Source organism: Delphinapterus leucas, chromosome 3 (genome assembly GCF_059928025.1).
Source record: "Delphinapterus leucas isolate spDelLeu-1000000601 "Yukka" chromosome 3, BTC_Dleu_Yukka2, whole genome shotgun sequence".
NCBI classification, from domain to species: Eukaryota; Metazoa; Chordata; class Mammalia; order Artiodactyla; family Monodontidae; genus Delphinapterus; species Delphinapterus leucas.
In genome coordinates, this window is record NC_143131.1 from 68,409,806 (window position 1) to 68,429,892 (window position 20,087).

At 39.6% G+C, this 20,087-nt stretch overlaps 1 protein-coding gene across 3 annotated transcripts in view; it reads right to left on the reverse strand.

Moving 5' to 3' along the window:
• EDIL3 (EGF like and discoidin domains 3) overlaps positions 1-20,087 on the reverse strand; it is a 424,408-nt gene that overhangs the window by 216,933 nt on the left and 187,388 nt on the right. The window lies entirely within an intron of this gene.

Sequence of the window (20,087 nt, forward strand, 5' to 3'; positions counted from 1 at the left end):
CGCAGTGGTTGAGAGTCCGCCTGCCAATGCAGGGGACACGGGTTCGAGCCCTGGTCTGGGAAGATCCCACATGCCGCGGAGCAACTGGGCCCGTGAGCCACAACGACTGAGCCTGCGCGTCTGGAGCCTGTGCTCCGCAACAAAAGAGGCCGTGATAGTGAGTGGCCCCCGCTCGTTGCAACTAGAGAAAGCCTTCACACAGAAACGAAGACCCAGCACAGCCAAAAATAAATAAATAAATAAATAAATGAGGGGGACGAGGGGAAGATGGCGGAAGACTAAGACGCGGAGATCACCTTCCTCCCCACAGATACACCAGAAATACATCTACACGTGGAACAACTCCTACAGAACACCTACTGAACGCTGGCAGAAGACCTCAGACCTTGCAAAAGGCAAGAAACTCCCCCACGTACCTGGGTAGGGCAAAAGAAAAAAAGAAAAAAACAGAGACAAAAGAATAGGGACGGGACCTGCACCAGTGGGAGGGAGCTGTGAAGGAGGAAATGTTTCCACATACTAGGAAGCCCCTTCTCGGGCGGAGACTGCGGGAGGCGGAGGCGGAAAACTTCAAAGCCGCGGAGGAGAGCGCAGCAACAGGGGTGTGGAGGGCAAAAGGCAAGATTCCCGCACAGAGGAACGGTGCCGACCGGCACTCACCAGCCCAAGAGGCTTGTCTGCTCCCCCGCCGGGGCGGGCGGGGCTGGGAGCTGAGGCTTGGGCTTTGGTCGCAGCACAGGGAGAGGACTGGGGTTGGCAGCGTGAACACAGCCTGAAGGGGACAGAGCACCACGGCTAGCCGGGAGGGAGTCCGGGAAAAGTCTGGACCTGCCGAAGAGGCAAGAGACTTTTTCTTCCCTCTTTGTTTCCTGGTGCGCGAGGAGAGGGGATTAAGAGCTCTGCTTAAAGAAGCTCCAGAGACGGGCGCGAGCCGCGGCTAAAAGCGCGGACCCCAGAGACGGCAGGAGACGCTAAGGCTGCTGCTGCCGCTGCCAAGAAGCCTGTGTGCGAGCACAGGTCACTATCCACACCTCCTTTCCAGGGAGCCTGTGCAGCCCGCCACTGCCGGGTTCCCGGGATCCAGGGACAACTTACCCGGGAGAACACATGGCGTGCCTCAGGCTGGTGCAACGTCACGCCGGCCTCTGCCGCCGCAGGCCCGGCCCTCACTCCGTGCCCCTCCCTCCACCCCCCTGACGCCGCAGGCCCGCCCCTCACTCCGTGCCCCTCCCCCCCCTTCCCGGCCTGAGTAATCCAGAGTCCCTGAATCAGCGGCTCCTTTAACGCCGTCCTGTCTGAGAAAAACACAGACGCCCTCCGGCGACCTACACGCAGAGGCGGGGCCAAATCCAAAGCTGAGCCTCTGAGAGCTGTGAGAACAAAGAAGAGAGAGGGAAATCTCTCCCAGCAGCCTCAGAAGCAGCGGATTATAGCACCACAATCAACTTGATGTAACCTGCATCTGTGGAATACCTGAATAGATAAGGAATGATCCCAAATTAAGGAGGTCGACTTTGAGAGCAAGATTTACGATTTTTTCCCCTTTTCCTCTTTTTGTGAGTCTGTATGTGTATGCTTCTGTGTGAGATTTTGTCTGTATAGCTTTGCTTCCACCATTTGTCCTAGGGTTCTATCCGTCCGTTTTTAAAAAATTTTTTTTCTTTCTTAATAATATTAATTTTAATAACTATTTTATTTTACTTTATCTTCTTTCTTTCTTTCTTTCTTTTTCCTTCCTTCCCTCCTTTAGGCAATGAATCATCCCAAATTGAGGAGGTGGACTTTGAGAACAAGATTTATGATTTTTTCCCCTTTTCCTCTTTTTATGAGTGTGTATGTGTATGCTTCTGTGTGAGATTTTGTCTGTATAGCTTTGCTTCCACCATTTGTCCTAAGGTTGTATCCATCCGTTTTTTTTAAATTTCTTTTCTTAATAATTATTTTTAATTTAATAACTTTATTATATTTTATTTTACTTTATCTTCCTTCTTTCTTTCTTTTTTCCTTCCTTCCCTCCTTCCTTCCTTCCTTCCTTCCTCCCACCGTCCCTCCCTCCCTCCCTCCTTCCTTTCTTTCCCTCTTTCCTTCTTTTCTTCTTTCTTCCTTCCTTCCTTCCTTCCTTCCTTCCTTTCTTTCTTTCTTCCTACTTCTACTAATTCTTTCTCTCTACTTTTTCTCCCTTTTATTCCGAGCCGTGTGGAGGAAAGGCTCTTGGTGCTGCAGCCAGGAGTCAGTGCTGTGCCTCTGAGGTGGGAGAGCCAACTTAAGGACACTGGTCAACAAAAGACCTCCCAGCTCCACATAATATCAAATGGCGAAAATCTCCCAGAGATCTCCATCTCAACGCCAGCACCCAACTGCACTCAACGACCAGCAAGCTACAGTGCTGGACACCCTATGTCAAACAACTAGCAAAACAGGAACACAACCCCACCCATTAGCAGAGAGGCTGTCCAAAATCATAATAAGTCCACAGACACCCCAAAACACACCACCAGACGTGGACCTGCCCACAAAAAAAAAAGATCCAGCCTCATCCACCAGAACACAGGCACTAGTCCCCTCCACCAGGAGGCCTACACAACCCACTAAACCAATCTTAGCCACTGGGGACAGACACCTAAAACAATGGGAACTACGAACCTGCAGCCTGCAAAAAGGAGACCCCAAACACTGTAAGATAAGCAAAATGAGAACAGAAAAACACACAGCAGATGAAGGAGCAAGATAAAAACCCACCAGACCTAACAAATGAGAGGAAATAGGCAGTCTACCTGAAAAAGAATTCAGAATAATGATAGTAAAGATGATCCAAAATCCTGGAAATAGAATGGACAAAATGCAAGAAACATTTAACAAGGACCTAGAAGAACTAAAGATGAAACAAACCATGATGAACAACACAATAAATGAAATGAAAAATACTGTAGATGGGATCAATAGCAGAATAACTGAGGCAGAAGAATGCATAAGTGACCTGGAAGATAAAATAGTGGAAATGACTACTGCAGAGCAGAATAAAGAAAAAAGAATGAAAAGAACTGAGGACAGTCTCAGAGACCTCTGAGACAACATTAAATGCACCAACATTCGAATTATAGGGTTTCTAGAAGAAGAAGAGAAAAAGGGACTGAGAAAATATTTGAAGAGATTATAGTTGAAAACTTCCCTAATATGGGAAAGGAAATAGTCAATCAAGTCCAGGAAGCACAGAGAGTCCCATACAGGAGAAATCCAAGGAGAAATACGCCAAGACACATATTAATCAAACTGTCAAAAATTAAATACAAAAAAGCATATTAAAATCAGCAAGGGAAAAACAACAAATAACACACAAGGGAATCCCCATAAGATTAACAGCTGATCTTTCAGCAGAAATTCTGCAAGCCAGAAGGGAGTGGCTGGACATATTTAAAGTGATGAAGGAGAAAAACCTGCAACCAAGATTACTCTACCCAGCAAGGATCTCATTCAGATTTGATGGAGAAATTAAAACCTTTACAGACAAGCAAAAGTTGAGAGAGTTCAGCACCACCAAACCAGCTTTACAACAAATGCTAAAGGAACTTCTCTAGGCAAGAAACACAAGAGAAGGAAAAGACCTACAAAAACGAACCCCAAACAATTTAGAATATGGGAATAGGAACAAATATATTGATAATTACCTTAAATGTAAATGGACTAAATGCTCCCACCAAAAGACACAGATTGGCTGAATGGATACAAAAACAAGACCCATATATATGCTGTCTACAAGAGACCCACTTCAGACCTAGAGACACATACAGACTGAAAGTAAGGGGATGGAAAAAGATATTCCATGCAAACGGAAACCAAAAGAAAGCTGGAGTAGCAATTCTCATATCAGAGAAAATAGACTTTAAAATAAAGACTATTACAAGAGACAAAGAAGGACACTACATAATGATCAAGGGATCGATCCAAGAAGAAGATATAACAATTGTAAATATTTATGCACCCAACATAGGAGCACCTCAATACATAAGGCAAATACAAACAGCCATAAAAGGGGAAATCGACAGTAACACATTCATAGTAGGGGACTTCAACACCCCACTTTCACCAATTGACAAATCATCCAAAATGAAAATAAATAAGGAAACACAAGCTTTAAATGATACATTAAACAAGATAGACTTAATTGATATTTATAGGACATTCCATCCAAAAACAACAGAATACACTTTATTCTCAAGTGCTCATGGAACATTCTCCAGGATAGATCATATCTTGGGTCACAAATCAAGTCTTGGTAAATTTAAGAAAACTGAAATTGTATCAAGTATCTTTTCTGACCACAATGCTATGAGACTAGATATCAATTACAGGAAAAGATCTGTAAAAAATACAACCACACGGAGGCTAAACAATACACTACTATATAACGAAGTGATCACTGAAGAAATCAAAGAGGAAATCAAAAAATACCTAGAAACAAATGACAATGGAGACACGACGACCCAAAACCTATGGGATGCAGCAAAAGCAGTTCTAAGAGGGAAGTTTATAGCAATACAAGCCCACCTTAAGAAACAGGAAACATCTCAAATAAACAACCTAACCTTGCACCTCAAGCAATTAGAGAAAGAAGAACAAAAAAACCCCAAAATTAGCAGAAGGAAACAAATCATAAAAATCAGATCAGAAATAAATGAAAAAGAAATGAAGCCAACGATAGCAAAGATCAATAAAACTAAAAGCTGGTTCTTTGAGAAGATAAACAAAATAGATAAACCATTAGCCAGACTCATCAAAAAAAAAGAGGGAGAAAACTCATATCAATAGAATTAGAAATGAAAAAGGAGAAGTAACAGCTGACACTGCAGAAATACAAAAGATCATGAGAGATTACTACAAGCAACTCTATGCCAATAAAATGGACAACCTGGAAGAAATGGACAAATTCTTAGAAATGCACAACCTGCCAAGACTGAATCAGGAAGAAATAGAAAATATGAACAGACCAATCACAAGCACTGAAATTGAAACTGTGATTAAAAATCTTCCAACAAACAAAAGCCCAGGACCACATGGCTTCACAGGCGAATTCTATCAAACATTTAGAGAAGAGCTAACACCTATCCTTCTCAAACTCTTCCAAAATATAACAGAGGGAGGAACACTCCCAAATTCATTCTACGAGGCCACCATCACCCTGATACCAAAACCAGACAAGGATGTCACAAAGAAAACTACAGGCCAATAACACTGATGAACATAGATGCAAAAATCCTCAACAAAATACTAGCAAACAGAATCCAACAGCACATTAAAAGGATCATACACCATGATCAAGTGGGGTTTATCCCAGTAATGCAAGGATTCTTCAATATATGCAAATCAATCAATGTGATAAACCATATTAACAAATTGAAGGAGAAAAACCATATGATCATCTCAATAGATGCGGAGAAAGCTTTTGACAAAATTCAACACTCTTTTATGATAAAAATCCTGCAGAAACTAGGCATAGAGGGAACTTTCCTCAACATAATAAAGGCCATATATGACAAACCCACAGCCAACATTGTCCTCAATGGTGAAAAACTGAAAGCATTTCCACTAAGATCAGGAACAAGACAAGGTTGCCCACCCTCACTGCTCTTATTGAACATAGTTTTGGAAGTTTTAGCCACAGCAATCTGAGAAGAAAAGGAAATAAAAGGAATCCAAATTGGAAAAGAAGAAGTAAAGCTGTCACTGTTTGCAGATGCCATGATACTATACATAGAGAATCCTAAAGATGCTACCAGAAAACTACTAGAGCTAATCAATGGATTTGGTAAAGTTGCAGGATACAAAATTAATGCACAGAAATCTCTGGCACTCCTATACACTAATGATGAAAAATCTGAAAGTGAAATCAAGAAAACAGTCCCATTTACCATTGCAACAAAAAGAATAAAATATTTAGGAATAAACCTACCTAAGGAGACAGAAGACCTGTATGCAGAAAATTATAAGACACTGATGAAAGAAATTAAAGATGATACAAATAGATGGAGAGATATACCATGTTCTTGGATTGGAAGAAGCAATATTGTGAAAATGACTCTACTACCCAAAGCAATCTACAGATTCAATGCAATCCCTATCAAACTACCACTGGAATTTTTCACAGAATTAGAACAAAAAATTTCACAATTTGTATGGAAACACAAAGACCCCGAATAGCCAAAGCAATCTGGAGAATGAAAAACGGACCTGGAGGAATCAGGCTCCCTGACTTCAGACTATACTACAAAGCTACAGTAATCAAGACAGTATGGTACTGGCACAAAAACAGAAAGATAGATCAATGGAACAGGATAGAAAGCCCAGAGATAAACCCACACACATATGGTCACCTTATCTTTGATAAAGGAGGCAGGAATATAGAGTGGAGAAATGACAGCCTCTTCAATAAGTGGTGCTGGGAAAACTGGACAGGTACATGTAAAAGTATGAAATTAGATCACTCCCTAACACCATACACAAAAATAAGCTCAAAATGGATTAAAGACCTAAATGTAAGGCCAGAAACTATCAAACTCTTAGAGGAAAACATAGGCAGAACACTCTATGACATAAATCACAGCAAGTTCCTTTTTGACCCACCTCCTAGAGAAATGGAAATAAAAACAAAAATAAACAAATGGAACCAAATGAAACTTCAAAGCTTTTGCACAGCAAAGGAAACCATAAACAAGACCAAAAGAAAACCCTCAGAATGGGAGAAAATATTTGCAAATGAAGCAACTGACAAAGAATTAATTTCCAAAATTTACAAGCAGCTCATGCAGCTCGATAACAAAAGAACAAACAACCCAATCCAAAAATGGGCAGAAGACCTAAATAGACATTTCTCCAAAGAAGATATACAGACTGCCAACAAACACATGAAAGAATGCTCAACATCATTAATCATTAGAGAAATGAAAATCAAAACTACAATGAGATATCATCTCACACCAGTCAGAATGGCCATCATCAAAAAATGTAGAAACAATAAATGCTGGAGAGGGTGTGGAGAAAAGGGAACACTCTAGCACTGCTCGTGGGAATGTGAATTGGTACAGCCACTATGGAGAACAGTGTGGAGGTTCCTTAAAAAACTACAAATAGAACTACCATATGACCCAGCAATCCCACTACTGGGCATATACCCTGAGAAAACCAAAATTCAAAAAGAGTCATGTACCAAAATGTTCATTGCAGCTCTATTTACAATAGCCCGGAGATGGAAACAACCTAAGTGCCCATCTTCGGATGAATGGATAAAGAAGATGTGGCACATATATACAATGGAATATTACTCAGACATAAAAAGAAACGAAATTGAGCTATTTGTAATGAGGTGGATAGACCTAGAGTCTGTCATACAGAGTGAAGTAAATCAGAAAGAGAAAGACAAATACCGTATGCTAACACATATATATGGAATTTAAGAAAAAAAAAATGTCATGAAGAACCTAGGGGTAAGACAGGAATAAAGACACAGACCTACTAGAGAACGGACTTGAGGATATGGGGAGGGGGAAGGGTGAGCTGTGACAAAGCGAGAGAGAGGCATGGACATATATACACTACCAAACGTAAGGTAGATAGCTAGTGGGAAGCAGCCGCATAGCACAGGGAGATCAGCTCGGTGCTTTGTAACCGCCTGGAGGGGTGGGATAGGGAGGGTGAGAGGGAGTGAGACGCAAGAGGGAAGAGATATGGGAACATATGTATATGTATAACTGATTCACTTTGTTATAAAGCAGAAACTAACACACCATTGTAAAGCAATTATACCCCAATAAAGATGTTAAAAAAATAAATTCATACATATAAAATACCCAGAACAGACACATATGAAACACTCAGAAAGTATTAGCACTAAGTAAAATATTGTTATTAAGGTCTCTGAATTATAGCATCTCTTCTGCATGTTTAAAAAGTAATAGTGAATGGCAATTTCTAGAGTCACAAACACAGAAGAGCTTTTGTATCCAGCTGGTGAAAGTAGCATAAGCTTGTAAGTGACTATAACCGCATGGGTCAAGTGGAGTGGATAGCTGGTGGCAATAATTTTTTCGACTATCTGTGAGCTTGTGGTGGGGCATACTTCGGGAGAACTACAATTTTTGCCAATGTGTAGGAAGTAGCTCATTGAAAGTTCCAAATATAGACAAGAGTTATTTTATTTTTATTTTTATTTTTAGCGGTACGCGGGCCTCTCACTGCTGTGGCCTCTCCCGTTGCGGAGCACAGGCTCCGGACGCGCAGGCTCAGCGGCCATGGCTCATGGGCCCAGCCACTACGCGGCATGTGGGATCTTCCCGGACCGGGGCACGAACCCGCGTCCCCTGCATCGGCAGGCGGACTCTCAACCACTGTGCCACCAGGGAAGCCCGAGAGTTATTTTTAAGCTTTGAGAAAGTAACTTCACCAGAGTGACTGGTACTGTGAGAGTCAATAGGATTGTGGTGCTTCACCTCCCTTGGAGAGAACCAGCTGCCGGGGTGGAGGTGTAGAGCTGGGCCAGTCCTGCCTGACCCTGGGACTCCTCTACTGCACATTCTTTACTCTGGGATGCCCCTTTGGTATGGCTGAGATTTTTTCAACTGGCACAGCATCCAAGGCTTTTTCTTTGCAATATTCCTTCATTCCTTTTCTCCCTTCAGAGTTGACAGGCTTGTGTCACAGTCTCTGAAGGCTCATCCTACCTACTCTTGCTCTCTCTCCCGTTTGTCCATCACAGTTATCCCCCCCCTCCAATAAACCTTTTGCACGTCTAATTCTGTCTTATATTGTTAGTTGGCCTCTTGGAAGATGCTAATTGACTCAGGGCAGAATCCAGATTGGAGTTTGTGAAGAAAAGTTGAAGGAAGAAAAAGTTCTCCCTGGGAGATGAAGAAAGGCTAAGCAAAATATATAGTATTCTCTAATTTTGTCCTTTTTTTTTTTAATTGGAGAGACTAGAACACACTTATGTGAAACAAAAATCACTGAAGAGAAAGTTAAGATGTACATACTAGAAAAGGCAAGCGAGAGTAATTAAACCAAGTGTCTGACTCCGTATGTAGAGATAAATTCCAGAGTCTGGAGGAAGATTAGTGAAGAAGAAAAGTGAGTGGCTTCAGCAGAGACTAGAGAGTAGGTGAAAGTGTTGGCACAAGAATGGTGATAACCAGAGTCAGCTGGGTGGGGGCAAGGCTATTAAATAAGGGGTCCCCAACCCCTGGGCCATGGACCGGTACCGGTCCGCGGCCTGTTAGGAACCGGGCCGCATAGCAGAAGATGAGCAGCGGGCAAGCGAGCGAAGCTTCATCTGCCGCTCCCCATGGCTCCCCATCTCTCCCCATCGATCGCATTACCTCCTGAACCATCCACCCTCCCCACCCCTGTCCGTGGAAAAATTGTCTTCCACGAAACAGGTCCCTGGTGCCAAAAAGGTTTTGGGGTTGCTGTATTAAAAGGTCGCAATAGTGAATGGCTACCCAAGTGTGGGTCAAAGCCGTTTAACAACTTGATGAGAGAAAAGGAAATTCACCATCATCACAAAGTTGACAACAGAAAGCACTCAGAGTTTGGGCAACGCTATCCTGCAAGCCTTCATAATTCTATCACCTCCTCCAGTAGCTGTTTGACAGTTTCTTCCAGTTTAAAATTTCATGAAATTCAATGGTTGTAGAATGTAATAAAGATATATGTGAAATAGGCAACAATGTGGCAACTCTGGTGTCTAGATCCTCAATTCTTGGTAGGGCTGACTTTCAAAGAGTGAAGAGAAATCAATGTAGCTGTGATTTTTCTCCAGATATCTTCATACCCATTAAAAATAATCCATTTATTCAAGTACGTAGTTTAGTGCTATGCAGTACTTGTCAATGAGACCAACCAACACCTGTCCTTGAGGTGGTATGTTGTAGATGTTTGAGACAGGAAGAAGGTGTTAACACCAGTGGTCATTTTTCTCCATCATGAAGACCTGCAAACCATGCTACAGAATCCCTCCCTTATTCTCTTCTTTCTCACTTTCTCTTTCCTCCCTCCTCTCAAATTAATTAACATTAACGATGCCTGACAACTTACAAATTCCTTTCACATAAATAATCTCATTTATTCCTCCTAGCAACTAGATGATGTAGTTGTCCTTACTATTCTCTTTTACCTTTTTCAAAAACTTAAAGACAGAAAGATTAGATAATATTTCCCAAATGAACATCTACAAGTGATGCATTTAGGTCTCAAGCTAAGAATCTGTGATCCTAAAACCTACATTCTTTACAGAATCAACCAACTAGAGAGGAGTGAAAGAAATAAACGTGACATTAGAGGGTTAACTCATCAGTTCACTCAAAATAAGAAAATACATGACCTAGATTTTTTTATTAACTGATAACTGATAGCCATGCATATAATTGCCAAAATAATTAATAATTATAGCCTAAGAATGATATAATTTTAAACAAATAAGGAGCGTTGGAGATCACCTAATCCAATCTTTCAATTTTACAGATGAGGAAACAAGCCTAATAAGAATTCAGTGATTTCTCAAAAATAAAAACCAAAAACCTCAACTAATATGAGGAATGTTGAGTTTAAGGAATTCTCTCTAGTAGGAAAAAAGTTATTAAAACCAAAAATGATTAAGCTATTTCTGACCCCTCAAGAGAGTGATATTATTTATATCAGAAAGAAAATAAATATTTTCCATGTTCCCTTCTACTTACAGAGCTGGGTGAGGGAGGGATAAAAAGCAAACACCTGAAATAGTAAGGCCTCTGCCAGTCCTTGGGAGCAGTTAAAGCCGTGATCATGAGGAAAGTGGTCAATGGAAGTCACTTGGAAGAACAAGGAGCAAATATGAGAGCCTGGAATAGATGACTCTGTTTACTCATGCTTCCTGCATCTCTGGAAAAGTAGAACTTGGCTAGAAGCTGAGGATGAGTTAGTGGCTCTGCCGTATAGAGGGAAGAACTTAGGAATGAATGGGGACAACCCAGGCGGGGAGACCCCACAAGCAGAGATGGAAGTAACTTTCAGGGAGCGAGGGGGGTCAAGCAGTATGCTGTGAAGCTCTAATAGGGGTGAAAAGTAGCTGGTAAGAAACTGTGATGTCTAAAATTCAGGTTTAAGTTGTTGGCACTGCTGCAATGTGACCTGTCTCTGCTGAACTATTCAGATCTACAGTCAGACCTGTGTGTTGTATTGGGGGAAATCAAGGGGAAAGAGCTGTGCTATTCATCTGGCTCATCCTGGCAGAAGGGAAGAAGTGTTGCAGGACACGACGCCTGAGGGACTCAAGAATCCAGTGGATACAGGAACCTGAAGACCGAGCTGACAGAGGTATCTAGTCCTAGACACTTTAGATATTTCCTGAGGGCACAGGCAAAGTCTGCCCAGCAATCTTGGTGCAGCCTCTGAGATTCCCCAAAGATACGAGCTAGAGAGTTGGAGCTCATTTTATTTATACCCCCAAAGACATCATGACCTCAGCTGACATCTGGGTTTCAGAAAAAGATTATCTGTTACAAAGGTTGTAGCTGCTGTTATTTTTCCTACTCTAAGAAATTCAGTGATTTTCATTTACAGGGCGAGGATGAGATAAGGCAAACGGGGCAAGGATTTAACCTTTCTAGAGTGCTTTATACGCTAAGCAACATGAAATACATAGTATTCTTTATGATGCTCTGTAAGAACATATCTTTGTTCTACAGGCAAGAAAACAGGTTTGCACAGAGAGGTTAAGTAACATGTGTAACTGCAAAAGCCAAGATTTTCTTTAACACATTCTGCCCGACTACAAACCTAAGCCCTTTCCATTAGGCCACACTTCCTGCCCCGTTGAAGATCTGTAGATTAATATGTTAATCTTGACAGATGCCTACAGAATCAGCATGCACTCACTAAGCACATTCCTATAAATAATACAGGACTCCAAAGGCTTCCTAAATGGAAATATTTCAGAGTATTTTCAGCAAATGGGTCAGCGTGTTAGATATTATGAATATAGAAAGGCTCTGCTATGCTAACAGTACTCCACTTCAGCTATGTTTGAAATCAACTGTCAAATGCATTTCCCCCTATTATTTTGCAATAATATATTTGGTATGTGTATACCGTTGCTTATACTGTGAAGATAAGAAGTTGACACTGCTCAACATACAGACTTTTTTCTTTTTCGTCCCTAATAATTATACCATGAAACTGATGTTATATGCCTTGTATACATTCTTTTGGAGAACTCACGGTAGAGTGTTGAAATGACTGGTTACATGATACTTTTCTCCATTAGACCCTTAATTCTCTGTGGTAAGAGTCATGGTCAGCACACAGTACGTTTCTGATAAATTTTTAATAAACAACGATATGGGACTAATGAGTGATAACCATTTATATCTTCTGCGGAGACCCTGTTAAAGCTTACAAGTTTTATAAGCTATAAATATCTTTCGGCATTTCAATTGGTAATTAATTAGGATACTTTCTGTAACTTTTCTACACCTTTTAAGGTTCAAGTCCTTTAAATTCATAATTAGTTTCCAATATTTTTTGTCTCTAATGCAGTTTAAGCTTCTAGAGTATTACATTTGTAATATTATTATAACTGTAAATAACAGATCATTGGAATGTAAACTTTTGCCTAATGATTATACCTGTATCCTAATTCTTTGGCAAATATATAATTAAGAGAAATTTAACATCATATAATCTGATTAATAGTGTTTTAGTCTCCTAATTTAATAATTCCTGTATAAAGACATTCACTTAAAACATTAGCAAAAAGACATTCACTTAAAACATTAGCATGAGAATATAACTTAGTGCATAAAGATAAGATAACAAATGTAGCCCAAGTTCTAAACTCACAAAATTTTCTTGGTAGCCAAAAAATTTTATGTTTGTTGCTAAATAATGACAATTAAAATATGTATCAAGAGTTTCCAGGTTTCTTTCCCCAGATGATAAGTGAGCTGGTCATCTGAGAATTAGACATCCTAGGAAACTCTTGTCTGTTTTTAAGTTTTCCCCCATCCAATAATCTTCTCTATTTTGCTACTGGAAGTAAGTAGGTATTATTTTAAGGTCTTGGCACACTGAAAAATAATAACCATCACCTATGGCATATACCATTGCTTGTACTGTGAGAATAAGAAAGAAACTGACCCTGACCTTGCTCAACATAGAGGTGTTGTTAACTTGTTTTTTCCAGTTAAGCTTAAATAACATCTATTCATTAGGCATCTATTATGTGCTGAGTTCTGCTAGTAATTTGTGATAAATGTTTTGAATGGAATTGTCAGCAGCTGGATGAGGAAGCTAACAACAAAAGAAAATACTTAGTGATCCAGTTTATGTATCTCATTTTTTAAACGTAATTTTAATGGTTATCTTTCACTGCAAATATACTATGCTCAGTATTAACATTTTTTAAATTTATGTAATGGTTTCTGAAAATTTAATTCTAGAATTTCCTTAGTGATAATCATATTAACAAATGTTTGTAATATGGCCACATTCTTAACGTTTGTGCCAACTTTGGAATATTTAGGACACCTCATATATTTTTTGTAACACATCAGCGCTAATCTATAACTTATACATCACGTTGAAAACAATTTAACAGCAGAGCAAAATTTGAAATCAAAGTAGTGTTACTGAACCACTCAGAGCTTGTAAAAACGAGGGCCATCTCAATTCATTTCCATTTCAAAAGTCTGCTTCTTTTTGTATTACAGGTGTACAGAAGAAGTATACACAATGGTGGTTACGAGCTTCAGTTCTGAATAGTAGTCATAAAGGTCGAAATTATCTGATTAGACAACACTTGGTAATGTCATTCTTAATGAAAGTATAAGCGGACTTGCAAGATACCAGAGGCTTCAGGGAGTTTTAAAATCGATAACGCTGTAATACTTTTGTCGGTAATCTTTAAGTAGCACCTAACACAATGGGGACAGCATATGATCGATATTAATGAACAACTGAAGTCAACAGCATGCTTTTCAGGCATTTTTATGCAAGTTCATATAAATATGTCAACAAGATTAACTGCTCACAAAAGCAATAGATCTGTATATGGTTTGCTGCTTTTCTGCATCTACCTTCTCACGATTCCAACAGTAGAGAGTTGAAGTGATTTCTGTATGTGTAACATGGTTAGCTTTTCACACATTTAGAGACTATGCCCCAAATCATGAATTCCTCATGGTGTGTAAGCAGATTATTAGAAAGTAAACAGGTTAACACTCTCCTGTGACAATGTGTACACAGACCTGGTCAATTTTACAAATTACACTCTCAAAACATTGGCATTTAGATATTAAAAATAAATGTACATTTTAGATTATGTAATAAGGAAATGCCAGTAAGACCATTGCAAGAGCTTAGTTTCACTAGTTATTTTAGCAATGCAAGGAAATAGGAATAGTTATGGCCCAAAAGTTCACTCCAAACTCTCGTCTTAAAAACATGTTAGGGCTTCCCTGGTGGTGCAGTGGTTGAGAGTCTGCCTGCCGAGGCAGGGGACACGGGTTCGTGCCCCAGTCTGGGAAGATCCCACATGCCGCGGAGCGGCTGGGCCCGTGAGCCATGGCCGCCGAGCCTGCACGTCCGGAGCCTGTGCTCCACAACGGGAGAGGCCACAACAGTGGGAGGCCCGCGTACCGCAAAACAAAACAAAAAAACATGTTAAAATTCTATCATAGTGCTGCTTTTATATTTAATAAGGTTTGAACATTTTGGCAGTTGCCATTTTGAGCCATTGCCACTCTATTTTAAACTAGTTGAAAAAGAAGGAGTTAGTCTGGGAATGTTCACATGATTGAAGCTTTCAAACCATTTTTAACACTAGTTGCTCCTCTTCCTCTTTTCTACTCCTTTTTAAACGTAAATTCAGCCATTTGAGGAAAAAACTGTCAATATTTTCTGGGTATTTTGTATATGTATAGAGAGGTAAACTATAAATAAACCTAAAACACTCCATTTAAGGGGAGAATCAGCAAATTTCACAAATTGTTCCTTAAATATAAAATATTTGAATACATTATGAAAACTGAAATCTGAGGCTAAAGAGAGATTTTTTTTTTTAATACCTATTGAAAAACTTTCTCCTCGAGAATTAATACTGGACTCTCTTCATATGTAACTGTCTAGAGGAAGGCACTGTGATGACTAGTGGCTACAAAGGTGTTTAGGGTTCCTGTGTTAGTTTCCCAGGGCTGCTTTAACAAAATGCCACAAACCTGGTGGCTTCAAACAATAGAAATTTATTCGCTCACAGTTCTGTAGGCTAGAAGTCTGAAATCAAGGTGTGTCGGCAGGGCCATACTCCCTCTGAAGATGCTAGGGCTAAACCCTTCCTTATCTCTTCCAGCTTCTGGTGGCTCTTGGCGCTCCTTGGATTGTATCAGCATAACTCCAATCCCTGCCTCCACCCTCACGTGACTTCTTTCCTGTGTTTCTCTGTGTTTTCTCCCCTTCTTATAAGTATACCAGTCATTGGATTCAGGGCCCACCCTAGTCCAGAATAATTTCATCTCAAGATCCTTAATTACTTACATCTGCAAAGCCCTTGTGATGGGCTGAATTGTGTCCCCCCAAAATTCATATGTTGAAGCCCTAACCTCCAGTATCTCAAAATGTGACTATATTTGGAGATACAGACTTTAAAGAGACAATTAAGGTGACAGGAGGCCATAATATGGTCCCTAACCCAATCCAATCTCCCTTACAAGAAGAGGAAATTTGGACACACAAAAGAGATATCAGCGATGTTCCAATACCAGAGGAAAGGCCATGTGAGGACAAAGTAAGTGGGTAGCTATCGACAACCCAAGGAGAAAGGCCTCAGGAGAAACCAAACCTGCTGACACCTTGATCTTGCACTATGACAACTGTGAGGAAATGCATTCTATTGTTTAAGCTACCCAGGCTGTGGTATTTTGTTTTGGCAGTCCCAGCAAACTAATACAGACCCTATTTCCAAATAAGGTCACATTCTGAGATTCCTCGTAGACAGGAATTTTGGACAGGTAGTTTTCAATCCACTGTAGTCCCTAAGTAGTTGTTTCTTGTAGCAATGAAGCTGACTAAGGAAACCAGAGCCCTCGTCTATTGTTAGAGTGGGCTGACAAAGCACTCATATTTATCAACAATTAACACCTTAGCTAAAACTAATTTCACTTGGCTCTCATCACACAGAGTGGTAAAAAATTTGATGATTTTGGAGAGCAGGAGAGCAGTTAAGTTTGGAGCAATGCCTAGGAAGAGTGCAGAAGTGGCTATTTAGGTGCCATCAAGGAGGACCTGTCACTGCACGATTGAAGAAAATACTGAAGAAAGAATTAAGATTTCTTGGGGTTGATCTTTAGCCATTTACTCTAGTTTAGAGTTGGGCTTGCCAATGGTAGTACGTTTTTTACGTAGTCAGCCAACACTCTGAGGAAAGCCATTATACACATTATTTCTGTAAACACATGTAATCATTTGAGTGACAATAGTTGATATGTCCTCTTTTCCCAATAAGTAGATATCTTATTAAATATTAGTATGACTTTTAAAAATTATTAACAAAATATAGCAAGAGGATCTATCATTTACAAAGTTATAACTATTACTATAGCTCCATCTTACATTTCTTCCTCTGTCCATTCATCCTGCACTGATGGCAAAATAAGCTTCCTAAACCACCACGTCAGCTCCGAATGTTTTATTACTCAAACAGACATCTGTCTCCTCTGTAGTCACAATGCATATACATTTTTTTTTAGTCCTTCAAAACATGCTGTCTGTTTTGGGACATCTTTTACCTAACCAATAATATTTGATTCGTGATTAATTATGTGTTATACTCATTAACAGAACAATATGTACTGAACGCAAGATAAAAGATAATGTTGCCCTTTGATTTCCTTTCTAAAATAAAGGACACTAATTCTATAGAAGCCTTTTATAAACTACTGAATGCTGTATAAAATTAAGTAATTATTACTGTTGAAGTTAGTAACAGAAGACCCAAGTGCACCTTGAAATCTTGGGTCAATAGGATAAACATTTCTAAAATTTACAGGAAACATGGATATCTAAAGTATGGACCATCATGATAATCAATGTCATGTTTTCCTTTTTTTCAGGTAGCCACTAGAGTAAGAGAAGGGATTTCCTTGTGAAAATTCCTATGAAACTTTAGAAACCATAAATGCAATCCAATCTAATTGAAAAAAAAGGGCATTCAATAATTTTTGATTAATCTAGGGGGAAAAAAATCTCTTTCTGCTTCCAGTGATTGTAATAAGCCAGCTCTGGTTATTGCCAATAAATCATAAGAATTTCTAATTCCTTAAAAAGCCCTTTAAAATCAGGGAGCTGTTTCCAAACAGAACTCAGCAAATCACCTGTTTGAAAAGTACATCTGTTAGAACTCACATTCCATGCATTGCAAAATACAATTCGAGCTCCAGAATACACATCAGCAGGTGGTGCAAAGTGGTAAGATATCATTCAAGTTTGCCATTAGCTACCTTGGTTTGTTTCCTCTTCTACATGTCAGTAGGATGGGGCATGGAGTAAAGACAGAGAAGAGACCAATGTGTTTCTGTTATAAGCAAATATCTGAGCCCAGGTTTCAGGAGCATCAAGCAATCTCACTGTTTCACATGGTGTCTCTAAGCAGCTACAAAATTTCCATATTCATCAATCTTCCTCTGACAGCTCTTCACCTTTTTCAGGCTTCTACTGAACTTGCCGACTGTACTGCATGATTAGCATCTCACTGTATACTGCTTCCTTCTCTAATTATCTTATGGATCTCTTTTGTCTCCCTGACGAGATTATAAACACTCGTGCACAGGAACCCCTACTCCTTGTATTTTGTTTTATCCCCATATACGCTGATAAAGTGCTAGATACTCTGATGTTGCTTCATAAATATATGATGATTGACTGAAAATTAGTATTAATTTTGTTAATTAGAATAACAGCATATAAGCTAAACTACATTTCATAGTCTATAACAAAAACCTAAAGTTTAGAGGTTGGTTGCATTTTCATTTGTAGCCCTTTCTCATTCACAGCTAGCAGGTTGCAACAATCCAATTTTAAGCCTGGAGCCAAGCTCAATTTTGTTTGCTGAAGGCTGTGCCAATTTGTAAAATATCAGATTGTAGATAATCTTTTAATTATAAATAGGTATTAAAAGTAGGTGCATTCTTTCCCCAAAACTACAGCTCTTTCTTTTGAAATTTAGCAAAGTGGTTTTGATTTTGAAGGCAATGACAGGAGGAGGGGGAAGGATTTCTATTTTTCCTTTTGGAATCTGCCCTCTGTGACTGCCATCTTAACCATGAGGCAGTGAGATCCCTGTAGCTCAGGGATCCAGCTACACTCAGATGGGAAGAGCACCTACCCAGACTGCACAGCTGAGAATATTGAAGCACAGCTGGACAGGCAAGTTACTGTTTGGACAGCCTCTTTAGGTCTCGCATGTGGCTTCTTTGTAGCAGACTTGAGAAGGCATGAAACGAAGCAGGCATGGATTCCGGCCAGCTGGCCATCTGTTCCTTCACCCACTGTGATAATTTGGTCTTGTAGAATTTTGTTAAGTGAGCATTAAGTAATGACCATGTCAAACAGAGTGTGTAATGAATGCTTCTTAATCACTGGATAAAAGCTTAGCGGATGCTTGCCCAAACACAGAAAAGGTCACCAACACAAATGAAGAATTAAAAACAAGAGAGCAATGAAATAGATGCAGAACAGCAATAATTAACTTATTTTCCATTTTCACTTTTAATCATATTGAATCAATGTCAAATGGAAGATAAGGGTCTCATAGGGAAGCTAGGTAATAGCATCATAGTTCCTACTCTCCCGCTATGCATGTATCAAACTCAGGAAGAACTTTAAAATGAAGAAAACACACGAGGAGGTTTATCATCCTGACCTGAGTTGAAAGCACTGTGGTTGTAGTCATTAACACCAAACTTTTCCAAATAATTCTCCAGAATAAGACCAAGTAGTCACTGATTGGAAAAATACTTTCTGTATTGTTTTTTTTAAAGATGAATTGAAATATCCTATTCTGAGAAAGCAGCTTTTTTGCAAAGTCATAAACCTTTTTAATTCTCCTAATGGAATGATGTACTAGATAAACTGTATTATTGGGACAGTCTCCTACTGCCTGGAATTCTGAAGCCCATAAGTTTAGACTAATCTTGGATAGTCAATGTTAACTCCACTCTTTATAAAAATGAACCAGAATTCTTTACCTGATTAAGTTACCATCTTATCACCTAAAGAAGATAATATCTATTCCTAATATTCTGCTTATATGGTTCCCCAGCTCAGAATGCCTTTCTTCACCTTACTGTCTCTTCCAAATCTCTCCTTCCTTCCAAGACCTCCCCAAGTTTCATAACCTCCATTATTTTTTCCCTATCATTTATTCTTATTCTCTTCAACAAATTTTTTCTGTTACTCTGTATTATAGCCATTGTTTCATTCATTCCTTCATTCATCCTTTCATTCACAGAATTATTCAGTTCATATTTAGAGCTCATACTGTGTTCCAGACACAGTGCTAGGTACTAGGGTTATAATGGTGAGCAAAACAGATACTCTTTCTGCTCTCATATAACTTCAATCAAGTGGAAGAACTGACACCAACCAAAAAAATCACATTAGAAATGGAATTTTTTAATGAGTCATGAAGGAAATGTATACAGTATCCTGAGAACCTATTAATAGGAGGTTTCCCGAGGAAGTTACACATAAGCTAGGAACTAAAATCCAAGTAAGAGCTAAAGTAAAGAATGAGATGAGTTTTCCATTCATAGGTCTTTGGAAGGGTCTTCAAGGAGTCCAGTATAGCTGGAGTGGACAGAGCAAAGACAGAGATAGATAGGGACCAGATCAGGCAGGCTGTCAAATATCATGTTTAAAAAAAAAAAAGGAAAGAGAAAGGGCTTTATGGGGATACACTGACATGTTTAAGCAATAGGATAATATGATTGGAATTTCAATTTTAAAGATAATCTGTGTGCTATATGGACAATACTTAGGAAAGTATCAGCATAGATGAAGGCAGACCAGTTAGG